Here is a 14,723-nt window from a genome sequence, read left to right as displayed (position 1 = left end):
TAACTCAAATAAAATAATAATTTAATTGTCCGAAATAGGTTTGAAAAATTAGAAATAATAATTGAAAAATATAAAGGTGAAATTTGAATTCAATAGATTTTTCTGAATGAAAAAAATGTATCTTTTGCGAAAAATATTTGTAAAAATGCGTTTCGATACTTAAGCCGGCAATACCGACTCTAGTCTATTCGGTACCGCATCTTGAAAAAAAAAAGATTTTGAAAATTGAATTTATTATTTTGGAAAGACAAAATGATTTAGAATTGAAAACTAGGTGCTAATCTTAAAAGTTTTGCCCCAAATTTGGGTCAAATGGACCTAAAACGCTAGGTTGGGAATCAGCCAAGGTATGGTTTCAATTTTTTCTATGTAATATATAATGTTCGTGAAACTTAGGCTAGAGGCATTTAAGATAGGAATGAATTGTATGAGTTGTATGTATTGATCTTTTGATATGGAGTTGTTGTGGTGACATAAAGTTGGTATTGGTAATAAGTTATGATATTTGTTAATGTTGGTGATGATTATTTATTTTGGTTGATAATTAATAATGAGTATTGCTGTTGTGGATGATGAATGGTGAGTATTGGTATTGTTGATAAATGATGAGGATCATGAGTTTTTGGATTGATAAGTGTTGAAGAAGTTGATAAATTGGGATGTTAAAGGTTGAATGTTGTATAGTTGGATAATGATAGAAATATATAAGTTGTGGGGTGATTTAGGTTGAATTTGGAGTTGTTGAATGTTTTAGATGGTTGATTAATTGAGAAATAGAAATGAATTTTGGGTTGCTTTAGAATGGTCAAAATGTGATTGATTTGGTTTTGGATGAAGAATGTGGTAGATTTTCAGAAGTGACAATTTGGTAAAAATCATGTTTTGAGCCAACTTCGATGAGCTATAACTTGGCCCTCGGATATTGAATTGTAGTGAACTTTAGTTTAAATTAAAAATAATTAAGAGAGCTTTAAAACGGTATAAAGATGAGTAAAATTGAAATTTTTAAAAGAAAGTTATGGGATGTTGGAAGTTAGGGTCATAAAACTGAATTCTGTGATGTTGCAGAAGCCTTGAAAATCTGTCTTGTGTGCGCACGCACAGAACAGAGCGTGTCTTTCAAGTTGTGTGTATGCACAACATCATGTGTACGCACAAGCCGGGAAATCTTTCTGTTGCATGCGTACGCACACAACTTGTGCGCATGCACAGACCCAGTTTTTCAATAAAAAAAGCTCTATTTTTTTTATCATTTTACCTTTCCGGCATGCTTGTAAACTTCCAAGACATTTGTTTAAAACATTTTTTCTAGTATTTAGACTTTGAATCAAGGGAAAACACAATATGTGAATAAAAAAAGGGTATTTTGGTTATGAGTTTAGAGCCAGTGAAATAGGTTTTGGAAGGTTTGTAGATGAAATTGGTGAATATTGAGTTGTGAAGTATTTCGTTGAAGAGATTTTGAGAAATGAGAATTCTTATGATGAATTTGAGAAATTAAAAACTAATGACGGTTATAGTGAGTTGATAACTTGGGAAAGGATTGAGAATAAGATTGAAAGTGTGCCAGTCACTATATACTTGGAATGATAGTGTGCAGGGAACTATATCCCTGGAATACTAAGACTTGAGAGTTGAGAATGGATTAAGATGAGAAGATGGTGAACTTGTTGAATATAGAATGAATGTGTGCCAAACACTATATCCTTGGAACAATAGTGTGCAAGGCACTATATCCTTGGGTTGAATTATGATTGATAATCTTTTCTGCTGTAAGAGTGTGCCAAGCACTATATCCTTAGATTAAGCATGCAAGTGTGCTGTGCACTATATCCATGGGTCTATAGTGTGCAAGACAGTATATCCCTAGGTCAAAAGTGTGTAGGGCACTATATCCCTGGCGTGGCAGAAAGGCTACATCGAAAAGGATGTCGAGTTAGCATTTATGGACTGACAAGTGATATCACAATAGCATTATGTTAGTTAAAAATCCCCTAAGTTAGAATACCCTAATTATGGTTTATATTTTATATTCTGTTAAGCTTGAATAACTATATCGAGGAGAAGTTCTAGGACTGCCTTTGGCGTCCTAGAACCTTATATCTTATATATTGGGCACTGTTACCATACTGAGAACCGGAGGTTCTCATACCACATATATTGTTGTTATTTTTTAGGTGTAGGTCACAACCCACCTATGTGAGTTACAGATTGGTGACAAAGCAGAGGATGGCTTCACTTTATTTTGTATCTGTTTTACTTTTGTTGTAGTTATTCTCTCATCTTTTGTATAAGTAAAACTTTATTGCCTTAGAGGATTCTGTTTAAAACTCGAGAGATAGGAGTAAGCCTTCTTAAAACTCTGATGTATTTCTTAACTAATCGGACTAAATTTCGCAGGCTGTGACTAGCTTCTATTGATGGAGAAGTAGGAATATAATTATTATCATTAGACTATCTCTGAAATTCATGCATCTTGGAATGATACTTACTGTTCATATTTACTGTATACCTCAAACAATGCTTTAAATCTGGAAGTACATGCTGTTTAATCTTATCACTTAAAGGGACTGTAGCAGTAAGACCCTTGAGATTGGGCAGTAAGGCTAATTTGATGATGTTCTTGAAGGTGATAAGATCCGAACGTAAGAACTCCTGGTGGCTATGGATTTAAAAAAATAAATAAATAAATAAAAAGAGTTAAAAACCCCAGATTCAAAAATTTGAGGGATAGTTTAGTGATAATATATATGTTCTTTCTGAACCAAAGGAGGGCAATGATATCAGATTTTATGAAAATATGTCTAAACTCTTCCGCTCTCTTTCTAGACGCCTTTCCTTTTCTTCTTCGTCTTCCTCCTCCACCTCTCCAACCTATTCTTCCTCCAACCCCCTTACCGAGAAAGTTGCTCATCCTGAGAAACTCTCTCCCAAACATAATATCTTTGAAGAAGTCTGCTTCGAAGATATCAATCAAGCCATTGAGAATTGGGAAATACCCAAAATCCCTAAAGATGAGTTATATGTCCCTGACGACAACAAAAGAAAATCATACTATATCATCAAAACCACTGAAAACAACATTCCTCTAGGACCAGAGTCCGATGAGGAATTCCAAATTTTGACAAAACAATCTGTCAGAGAACATGCCCATCACTACATATATCTTCACATAGGGTGTGTCCAAGTTGCTGTCAAACCTCTCATCTGAGAAGGGTTGAATACCTCAATCCTCATATGTCTTAGAGATATTAGACACAATGACTTCCAAGATTCCCTTATCGGAATAGTTGAAACAAGTCTAGGACACGGTTCGATTTACTTCAACTGTTTCCCAAATAAAACGGTCAGCTTGTTAGACATTAACATTCTTGACTCTCTTTTCCTAAACACCCGAATTCATGGTCTTAACATGAAGGAAGGATCCATTCCAGCCGATTTAATCTACAAGATTCAATACAAGGTCATGAACACTTGTAATTCTAGAGTCCTTCTTAAATCCTAAGATCATGAAACTACTTTGTTTGTCACTGACATGACAAAGGCCAATGGTGCACGAAATTGTGATCTCAATGGCACCAACAACCTGGTACGCACAATTGTAATCTCAACTCTTTTTCACAACTTCGTACAACTAACCATCAAGTGCACTGAGTCGTCCAAGTAATAAACCTTACGTGAGTAAAGGTCGATCCCACGGAGATTGTTGGCTTGAAGCAAGCTATGGTCATCTTGTAAATCTCAGTCAGGCGGATTCAAATGGTTATAGAGTCTGAAAATTAAAAGATAAATAAACATGAAATAAAGATAGAGATACTTATGTAATTCATTGGTGGGAATTTTAGATAAGCGTATGGAGATGCGTTATTCTTTCTGAATCTCTGCTTTCCTAATGCCTTCATCCAATCATTCATACTCCTTTCCATGGCAAGCTGTATGTAGGGGGATCACCGTTGTCAATGGCTACCGTCCATCCTCTCAGTGAAAATGGTCCAGCTATGGGTTACGTATGGCTAATCATTTGTCGGTTCTCACTTGTGTCAGAATAAGATCCAATGATCCTTTTGGTTTTGTCACTACGCCCAACAGTCATGAGTTTGAAGCTCATCATAGTCATCCCATCCCAGATCCTACTCGGAATACCACAGACAAGGTTTAGACTTTCCGGATCTCAAGAATGCTACCAATTGATTCTAGCTTACACCATGAAGACTCTGGTCGCACGGAATGGAAGCTCTGTTGTCAAGAGAGGCAACCATGCATCGTGGACCAGCAGGCTAAGAGATTCACACTCAAGCTCTTGCAGATAGAACGGAAGTGGTTGTCAGGCACGCGCTCTTAAGGGAGGATGATAATGAGTGTCACGGATCATCACATCCATCAGGTTGAAGTACGAGTGAATATCTTAGAATAACAATAAGCTTGAATTGAATAGAAGAATAATAGTGCTTTGTATTAATACTCGAGGAGCAGCAGAGCTCTACACCTTAATCTATAGGGTGTAGAAACTCCACCGTTGAAAATACATAAGTGATAATGGTCCAGGCATGGCCGAATGGCCAGCCTCCAAAATGTGATCAAGAGATCAAAAGATGATCAAAAGATCCCAGCATCCAAGATGTCTAATACAATAGTAAAAGGTTCTATTTATACTAAACTAGTTACTAGGGTTACAGAAACAAGTAAATGATGCAGAAATCCACTTCCGGGCCCACTTGGTGTGTGTTTGGGCTGAGCATTGAAGCTTTCACGTGTAGAGGCCTTCTTTGGAGTTGAACGTCAGTTTGTAACTTGTTTCTGACGTTTGACTCTAGCTTGTTACTTGTTTCTGGCATTTAACGCCAGAATAGGGCAGAAAGCTGGCGTTGAACGCCAGTTTGCGTTGTCTAAACTCAGGCAAAGTATAGACTATTATATATTGTTGGAAAGACCTGGATGTCTACTTTCCAACGCAATTGAGAACGCGCCATTTGGGTTTCTGTAGCTCCACAACATCCATTTCGAGTGCAGAGAGGTCAAAATCCAACAGCATCTACAGTCCTTCTTCAGCCTCTGAATCAGATTTTTGCTTAGGTCCCTTAATTTTAGCCAGAAAATACTTGAAATCACAGAAAAATACAAAAACTCATAGTAAAGTCCAGAAATGTGAATTTTTCTTAAAAACTAATAAAAATATACTAAAAGGTAGCTAGATCCTATTAAAAACTACCTAAAAACAATGCCAAAAAGCGTATAAATTATCCGCTTATCACAACACCAAACTTAAATTGTTGCATGTTCCCCAGCAACTGAAAAAAATAGGATAAAAAGAAAAGAATATACAATGAATCTCACAATATCAATGAAACTTAAGTCCCAATTAGATGAGCAGGGCTAGTAGCTTTTTGCTTCTGAACAGTTTTTGCATCTCACTTTATCCTTTGAAATTCAGAATGATTGGCATCTATAGGAACTCAGAATTTTAGATAGTGTTATTGATTCTCCTAGTTCAGTATGTTGATTCTTGAACACAACTACTTTATGAGTCTTGGTCGTGGCCCTAAGCACTTTGTTTTCCACTATTACCATCGGATACATAAATGCCACAGACACATAACTGGGTGAACCTTTTCAGATTGTGACTCAGCTTTGCTAAAGTCCCCAATTAGAGGTGTCCAGAGTTCTTAAGCACACTCTTTTTGCTTTGGATCACGACTTTAACCACTCAGTCTCAAGCTTTTCACTTGGACCTTCATGACATAAGCACATGGTTAGGGACAGCTTGATTTAGCCGCTTAGGCCTGGATTTTATTTCCTTGAGCCCTCCTATCCATTAATGCTCAAAGCCTTGGATCCTTTTTACCCTTGCCTTTTGGTTTAAAGGGCTATTGGCTTTTTCTGCTTGCTTTTTCTTTTTTCTTTCTTTTTCTTTTTCTTTTTTTTCGCTACTTTTTAACATTCATAAACTTCACTATAAAAATATGCACTGTTCAAGCATTCATTCAGAAAACAAAAATTATTGCCACCACATCAAAATAATTAAACTAATTTCAAGATAAAATTTGAGATTCAAGTACTTCTTGTTCTTTTGTATTCAAGCACATTTTTCATTTAAGAGAGGTGAATGGAATTATTCATAACTTTAAGGCATAGACGCTAGACACTAATGATCATGTAATGGAGACACAAACATAGATAACACATAAAGCATAAAATCGAAAAACAAAAAAAAGAAGAACAAGGAAATTAAAGAACGGGTCCACCTTAGTGATGGCGGCTAGTTCTTCCTCTTGAAGATCCTATGGAGTGCTTAAGCTCCTCAATGTCTCTTCCATGCCTTTGTTGCTCTATCCTTAGTGCTTTTGGTGCTCCTATCCTTAGTTGCTCCCAATAGTTGTGTGGAGGAAAATGTATCCCTTGAGGCATCTCAGGGATTTCTTGATGAGGGAATTCCTCACGCTCTTGTTGAGGTCCATGAGTGGGCTCTCTTGTTGTGCAGCTGATGAGCGGATAATAGTCCATACTTTGCCAAATGATTTTGTGTGTTTTTCTGTGATTTCAGGTATTTTCTGGCTGAAATTGAGGGACCTGAGCAAAAATCTGATTCAGAGGCTGAAAAAGGACTGCTGATGTTGTTGGATTCTGACCTCCCTACACTCAAAATGGTTTTTTGGAGCTACAGAAACCCAAATGGCGCACTCCCAATTGCTTTGGAAATTAGACATCCAGGGCTTTCCAGCAATATATAATAGTCCATACTTTGTTAGAGTTTTGATGACACAAACTGGCATTCAAACGCCAACTTTCTGCCCTATTCTGGCATAAAACGCCAGAAATAGGTTACAAGCTAGAGTTAAACGCCCAAAATAGGCTGTAAACTGGCGTTTAACTCCAAGAAAAGTCTCTACACATGAAAGCTTCAATGCTCAGCCCAAGCACACACCAAGTGGGCCCGGAAGTGGATTTCTACATCATTTACTTATTTCTGTAAACCCTAGTAACTAGTCTAGTATAAATAGGACCTTTTACTATTGTATTTACAACTTTGGACGATCTTTTGGAACATCTTTGGATCATTTTTAGTCTTTAGACATTGGGAGGCTGGCCTCACGGCCATGCTTGGACCATCATCACTTATGTATTTTCAACGATGGAGTTTCTACACACCATAGATTAAAGTGTGGAGCTCTTCTGTTCCTCGAGTATTAATACAATTACTACTGTTTTCTATTCAATTCATGCTTATTCTTATTCTAAGGTATCCATATGCACACAAGAACATGATGAATGTGATGATTATGTGACGCTCATCACCATTCTCAACTTATGAACGCGTGCCTGACAAACACTTCCGTTCTACATGAAAATAAGCTTGAATGCATATCTCTTGGATTCCTGGTCCATGAGTTTGATTGCCTCTCCTGACAATAGAGCCTTCAATTCCTTGAGATTAGAGTTTTTGTGGAATAAGCTAGAACCAATTGGCAGCATTCTTAAGATCTAGGAAGTCTAAACCTTGTCTTTGGTATTCTGAGTAGGATCTGGGATGGGATGACTGTGATGAGCTTCAAACTTATGACTGTTGGGCGTAGTGACAGACGTAAAAGGATCACTGGATCCTATTCCAACACAAGTGAGAACCGACAGATGATTAGCCCTACGTAACCCGTAGCTGGACCATTTTGATGCGTGAAAACTTGTCTCTCAACAAATTTCCCTTCGGCAAGTATACCGAATTTGTCGTCAAGTAAAAACTCACAATAAAGTGAGGTCGAATCCCATAGGGATTGATTGGTCAAGCAACTTTAGTTGCAAGAGTATGCTAGTTGAGCTAAACAGAGTGTAGTTTGAGAATTGCAAAAAATTAAATGGCGGAAAAGTAAATAGCAAAAAATAAAGTGCAGAATCTTAAATGGGGGTTTGGGGTAATGAGCATGAAAATAAATGACAGAAAATAAAGAAAATGGGTAAGATCAGAAATGGGGAATTCATTGGGCTCAGGAGATGTTGTATTCTCCGGATCAAGTTCATTTTCATCTATTCCTCAATCAATGCATCTATTGATCTCCTTGGCAATCTTAGGTGATTAGATTCCAATTCCTTGGTAATCCAATCTCTTTAAGCTTGAACAATTGCCCAATTCCTTGATTTAATTGCTCATGGGAAGAGATGAAGTATGGTCACTGATTATACCGCATGTATTTCCAAATCAAAGTGTTGGGAGGATTACATGTCACTATATCCGCCCAGACCCCAATTTGGTCCAACATGAGAAAGAATTTCTAGCATGATCTCCTCATCCCTTTTCCAAGGCTCAGAGGAGATCCAATTATGGAGAGTTTCTTTTCCAAGACAACTAACCAATTGAATTAAGATCGAAAACTTTCTAGTAAATCAAAAGAGAAGAAAGAAAAAGAGAATGAAAACTATAACTGATCCATCAAATTACAACAGAGCTCCCTAACCCAATGAAAGGGGTTTAGTTGTTCATAGCTCTAGAAATGGAAAATGGCAGAAAATAATACATCCCAGCTAAAAGTGCATAAAAGTAAATATACATAGAGTAGCTCTCCAAAGTGCCAAGCTCCTCTATAGTTCAAAACTACTCCTATATATACTACTCCTCTTGATCTTCTAGTGAGTTCTTCAAGTCTTGTATTGGGCTTTGGATCTTGAGTTGAAGCAGTTCCAATCTTTAGTGGGCCCAGCTTGCAAGAAGTATGTATTAGGCATGGGCGTTAGTGAAGTTAACGTTAAGTGACATTGTGGGTTCGAGAACGTTAGTGGCAATCACAATTTTCACTAACGTTCCAACCCCATATAGCCTACGTTAACTCCAACGTTAGTGGCACTAACGTGACCACTAACGTTGCCTTGTAAATCTTCGCTAGCGTTATTGGTACTCACCTTTCCTAATAACGTTAGCTTATAACCCTTCGCAAGCGTTATTGGGACTCACCTTTCCCATTAACGTTGCCTTATGCCCTTTGTCCCTACGTTAGAGTTCACGTTAGTGTAACTAACGTGGCTCTTAACGTGGTTATGCCTCACCTTCGAGAGCGTTAGTGACACTTACCTTTGTTACTAACGCTCAAAGTGCCCCTACTCTCCACGTTAGAGCTCACGTTAACTAAGTTAACGTGGCTACTAACGTGGTAGTAATGCCATCTTCCAACGTTAGTGACAAAGGTGAGTGTCACTAACGTTGGCTCAGCAATCTCAGCTCTACATTAACTTTCACGTTAGTGGTCTTAACGTGACCACTAGCGTGGGCAATGCTAGTTAATCCAACGTTAGTGACAAAGGTGAGTGTCACTAATGTTGGCATTGTTCCTCTCTTCCACGTACGTTAACTAAGTTAACGTGACTCTTAACGTGGCTCATTGCCAAATCTTGGAACGTTAGTGGTGTTCACGTTTACCACTAACGTTGGAGCTTTCTTTTGTCTCCACGTTAACTACCACATTAACTTAGTTAACGTGGCAATTAACGTGGGCTTATGATGGCTTCGCGGGCGTTATTGGTGATCACTTTTCTCCTTAATGTTGCAAGCTATTTTCCATTCCATGTTAGTCGTCACGTTAACTAGATTAACGTGAGTACTAACGTGGTTCTTCCTTGCTTCCTTTGTCCTGAAATCAAGCAAATAAAGTGCATCAAAGCTCTAGCCAAAGTCATGAGATTATGCATCATCAATTTATCATTCAATTCTAGCAAAATCCTCATGAAATCATGTGAAATTCACAATAGTTGCTTGAATCAAGGTGTAAGTGTATTTTCATCCAAAACTTGCCTTATTCACTAAGAAAATGCATGAAACTACCTTAAAACAGTAAAGAAAAGGTCAGTGAAACTGGCCTAGATGCCCTGGCATCACATTTTCACTAAGAGGACGGGAGGTAGCCATTGACAACGGTGATACCCGAACATACAGCTTGCCATGGAAAGGAGTATGAAGGATTGGACGAAGGCAGTAGGAAAGCAGAGATTCAGAAGGAATAACGCATCTCCATACGCTTATCTAAAATTCCCACCAATTAATTACATAAGTATCTCTATCTTTATTTTATGTTTATTTATCTTTTAGTTGTCAAAACTCTTTAACCATTTGAATTCACCTAACTGAGATTTACAAGATGACCATAGCTTGCTTCAAGCCGACAATCTTCGTGGGATCGACCCTTACTCACGTAAGGTTTATTCCTTGGACAACCCAATGCACTTGCTGGTTAGTTGTGAGAAGTTGTGAAAAAGAGTTGAGATTACAATCGTACGTACCAAGCTGTTGGCGCCATTAAGATCACAATTTCGTGCACCAAGTTTTTGGCGCCGTTGCTGGGGTTTGTTCGAGTTTGGAGAATTGACGGTTCATCTTGTTGCTTAGATTAGGTAATTTTCAGGTTCAAGCTGCAAGAATCTCACTAGAGATGGCAGACAAATCCATGAAAAAGGCTTATGGACTAGTAGAGGACGTGCTAGTGAAGGTTTAAGGCCTTTACATCCCTGCTAATTTTGTAATCCTAGACACTGGGAAGGATGAGAATGAATCCATCATCCTTGGCAGACCTTTCCTAGCCACAGCAAAAGCTGTGATTGATGTTAACAGAGGAGAGTTGGTCTTTCAATTGAATGAGGACTACCTTGTATTCAAGACTCAATGTTCTCCTTCTGTACACATAGAGAGGAAGCATGAAAAGCTTCTCCCAATACAAAGTCAAATAAAATCCCCACTTTTAAACTCTAAGTTTGGTGTTGGGAGGCCACAACCAAACTCTAAGTTTGGTGTTGAGAGGCCCCAACCATGCTCTGAATATCTGTGAGGCTCCATGAGAGCACACTGTCAAGCTATTGACATTAAAGAAGCGCTTATTGGGAGGCAACCCGATTTTTATTTATCTATGTTATTTTATGTTTTCTTTAGGTTGATGATCATGTGGAGTCACAAAAATAACTACAAAAATCAAAGCAAATTCAAAAATAGCATTAAAAATATCACACCCTGGAGGATAAGCTTACTGGCGTTTAAACGCCAGTAAGAGTAGCAGAATGGGCGTTAAATGCCCAGTCTGGCACCATTCTGGGTGTTTAACGCCAGAAATGGGCACCAGACTGGCATTTAACACCAGAACAGAGCACCAAGTTAGCATTAAATTCCAGAAACAAGTAACGGCTTGGCGTTAAACGCCAGGAAAGGTATAAAAGCTGGCGTTTAACGCCAGAAATAGGCAGCAGTCAAACGTTAAACGCCAGAATTGCACTCTAAGGGCATTTTGCACGCCTAAATGGAGCAGGGATGAGAATCCTTGACCCCTCAAGATCTGTAGATCCCACAGGATCCCCACCAACCTCAACTCACTCTATCTCTTCTTCACACCTTTTCATAACACTCTTCCCCAAATACCCTCCACTAATCACCTCATTCACTCTTCCCCAACAAAACTCCCTACCTTCAAATTCAAAACTATTTCCCTCCCTAACCCAACCCCTAATACACGAACCCTACCCTCTCTTTCCCCTCCTATATAAACACCTCCTCACTCCTTCATTTTCACACATCTTATACACTTTTCCCCTACTTGGCCGAACCACTTAACCCCCTCTATCTCCTCTATTTCTTCTTCTTCTCCGCCCTTCTTTCTTCCTTTGCTCGAGGATGAGCAAACATTTTAAGTTTGATGTGGTAAAATCATTGCTTTTTATTTTTCTATAACCATTGATAGCACCTAAAGCCGGTGAAACCTCTAGAAAGAGGAAAGGGAAGGCAAAAGCTTCCACCTCCAAGTCATGAGAGATGGAGAGATTCATCTCAAAGATCCATCAAGACCACTTCTATAAAGTTGTGGCCAAGAAAAAAGTGATCCCTGAGGTCTCTTTCATGCTCAAGAAGAATGAGTATCGGAGATCCGACATGAGATCCGAAGAAGAGGTTGGAAAGTTCTCACCAACCCCATTCAACAAGTCGGAATCTTAATGGTTCAAGAGTTCTAAAGAGAGTCCATTCATGGACCTCAACAAGAGCATGAGGAATTTCCTCATCAAGAAATCCCTGAGATGCCTCAAGGGATACATTTTTTTCCACACAACTATTGGGAGCAACTAAGGATAGGAGCACCAAAAGCACTAAGGATAGAGCAACAAAGGCAAGGAAGAGACATTGAGGAGCTCAAGCACTCTATAGGATCTTCAAGAGGAAGAACTAGCCGCCAACACTAAGGTGGACCCGTTCTTTAATTTACTTGTTCTTATTTTTTTCTTTTTTTCGATTTTTATGCTTTATGTGCTATCTATGTTTGTGTCTTCATTACATGATCATTAGTGTCTAGTGTCTATGCCTTAATGCTATAAATAATTCTATGAATCCTTCACCTCTCTTAAATGAAAATTGTGCCTAATTACAAAAGAACAAGAAGTACTTGGATTTCAAATTTTATCTTGAAATTAGTTTAATTATTTTGATGTGGTGGCAATACTTTTTATTTTTCTGAATGAATGCTTGAACAGTGCATATTTTTGATAGTGAAGTTTATGAATGTTAAAATTGTTGGCTCTTAAAAGAATGATGAACAAAGAGAAATGTTATTGATAATCTAAAAAATCATGAAAGTGATTCTTGAAGTAAGAAAAAGTAGTGAAAAAGAAAAAAAAGTAGCGAAAAAAAGAAAAAGAAAAAGAAAGAAAAGAGAAAAAGCAAGCAGAAAAATCAAATAGCCCTTTAAACCAAAAGGCAAGGGTAAAGAGGATCCAAGGCTTTGAGCATTAATGGATAGGAGAGCCCAAGGAAATAAAATCCAGGCCTAAGCGGCTAAATCAAGCTGTCCCTAACCATGTGCTTGTGTCATGAAGGTCCAAGTGAAAAGCTTGAGACTGAGTGGTTAAAGTCATGATCCAAAGCAAAAAGATTATGCTTAAGAACTCTGGACACCTCTAATTGGGGATTTTAGCAAAGCTGAGTCACATTCTGAAAAGGTTCACCCAGTTATGTGTTTGTGGCATTTATGTATCTAGTGATAATACTGGAAAACAAAGTGCTTAGGGTCACGGCCAAGACTCATAAAGTAACTGTGTTCAAGACTCAACATACTGAACTAGGAAAATCAATAACACTATCCAAAATTCTGAGTTCCTATAGATGCCAATCATTCTGAATTTCAAAGGATAAAGTGAGATGCCAAAACTGTTCAGAAGCAAAAAGCTACTAGCCCCGCTCATCTAATTGGGACTAAGTTTCATTGATATTGTGAGTATACTCTCTTCTTTTTATCCTATTTTGCTTTCAGTTGCTTGGGGACAAGCAACCATTTAAGTTTGGTGTTGTGATGAGCGGATAATTTATACGCTTTTTGGCATTATTTTTAGATAGTTTTTAGTAGGATCTATCTACTTTTTAGTATATTTTTATTAGTTTTTAAGCAAAATTCACATTTCTGGACTTTAATATGAGTTTGTGTATTTTTCTGTGATTTTAGGTATTTTCTGGCTGAAATTGAGGGACCTGAGCAAAAATCTGATTCAGAGGCTGAAAAAGGACTGCTGATGCTGTTGGATTCTGACCTCCCTGCACTCGACATGGATTTTTTGGACTTACAGACACCCAAATGGCGCACTCTCAATTGTGTTGGAAAGTAGACATCCAGGGCTTTCCAGAAATATGTAATAGTCCATACTTTGCCAGAGTTTTGACAATGCAAACTGGCGTTCAAACGCCAACTTCTTGCCCTATTCTGGTGTTAGACGCCAGAAACAGGTTACAAGCTAGTGTTAAACACCCAAAACAGGCTGCAAACTGGCGTTTAACTCCAAGAAAAGTCTCTACACATGAAAGCTTCAATGCTCAGCCCAAGCACACACCAAGTGGGCCCGGAAGTGGATTTCTGCATCATTTACTTATTTCTGTAAACCCTAGTAACTAGTCTAGTATAAATAGGACCTTTTACTATTGTATTTACATCTTTGGATGATCTTTTGGAATATCTTTGGATCTTTTTTAGTTTTTAGACATTGGAGGGCTAGCCTCACGGCCATGCCTGGACCATCATCACTTATGTATTTTCAAGGGTGGAGTTTCTACACACCATAGATTAAAGTGTGGAGCTCTACTGTTCCTCGAGCATTTACTACTATTTTCTATTCAATTCATGCTTATTCTTATTCTAAGATTTCCATTTGCACACAAGAACATGATGAATGTGATGATTATGTGACGCTCATCACCATTCTCAACTTATGAACGCGTGCCTGACAAATACTTCCGTTCTACATGAAAACAAGCTTGAATGCATATCTCTTGGATTCCTGGTCCATGCGTTTGATTGCCTCTCCTGATAACAGAGCCTTCAATTCCTTGAGATCAGAGTCTTCATGGTATAAGCTAGTACCAATTGGCAGCATTCTTGAGATCCGGAAAGTCTAAACCTTGTCTATGGTATTCCGAGTAGCATCTGGGATGGGATGACTATGACGAGCTTCAAACTCATGACGTTGGGCGTAGTGACAGATGCAAAAGGATTACTGGATCCCATTCCAACACAAGTGAGAACCGACAGATGATTAGCCCTACGTAACCCGTAGCTGGACCATTTTCATTGAGAGGACGGGAGGTAGCCATTTACAACAGTGATACCTGAACATACAGCCTGCCATGGAAAGGAGTATGAAGGATTGGACAAAGGCAGTAGGAAAGCAGAGATTCAGAAGGAATAACGCATCTCCATACGCTTTTCTGAAATTTCCACCAATGAATTACA

Source organism: Arachis duranensis, chromosome 5 (assembly GCF_000817695.3).
Source record: "Arachis duranensis cultivar V14167 chromosome 5, aradu.V14167.gnm2.J7QH, whole genome shotgun sequence".
NCBI classification, from domain to species: domain Eukaryota; kingdom Viridiplantae; phylum Streptophyta; class Magnoliopsida; order Fabales; family Fabaceae; genus Arachis; species Arachis duranensis.
The sequence above is the reverse complement of the archived record's forward strand: the minus strand, read 5'-3'. Positions refer to the sequence as shown.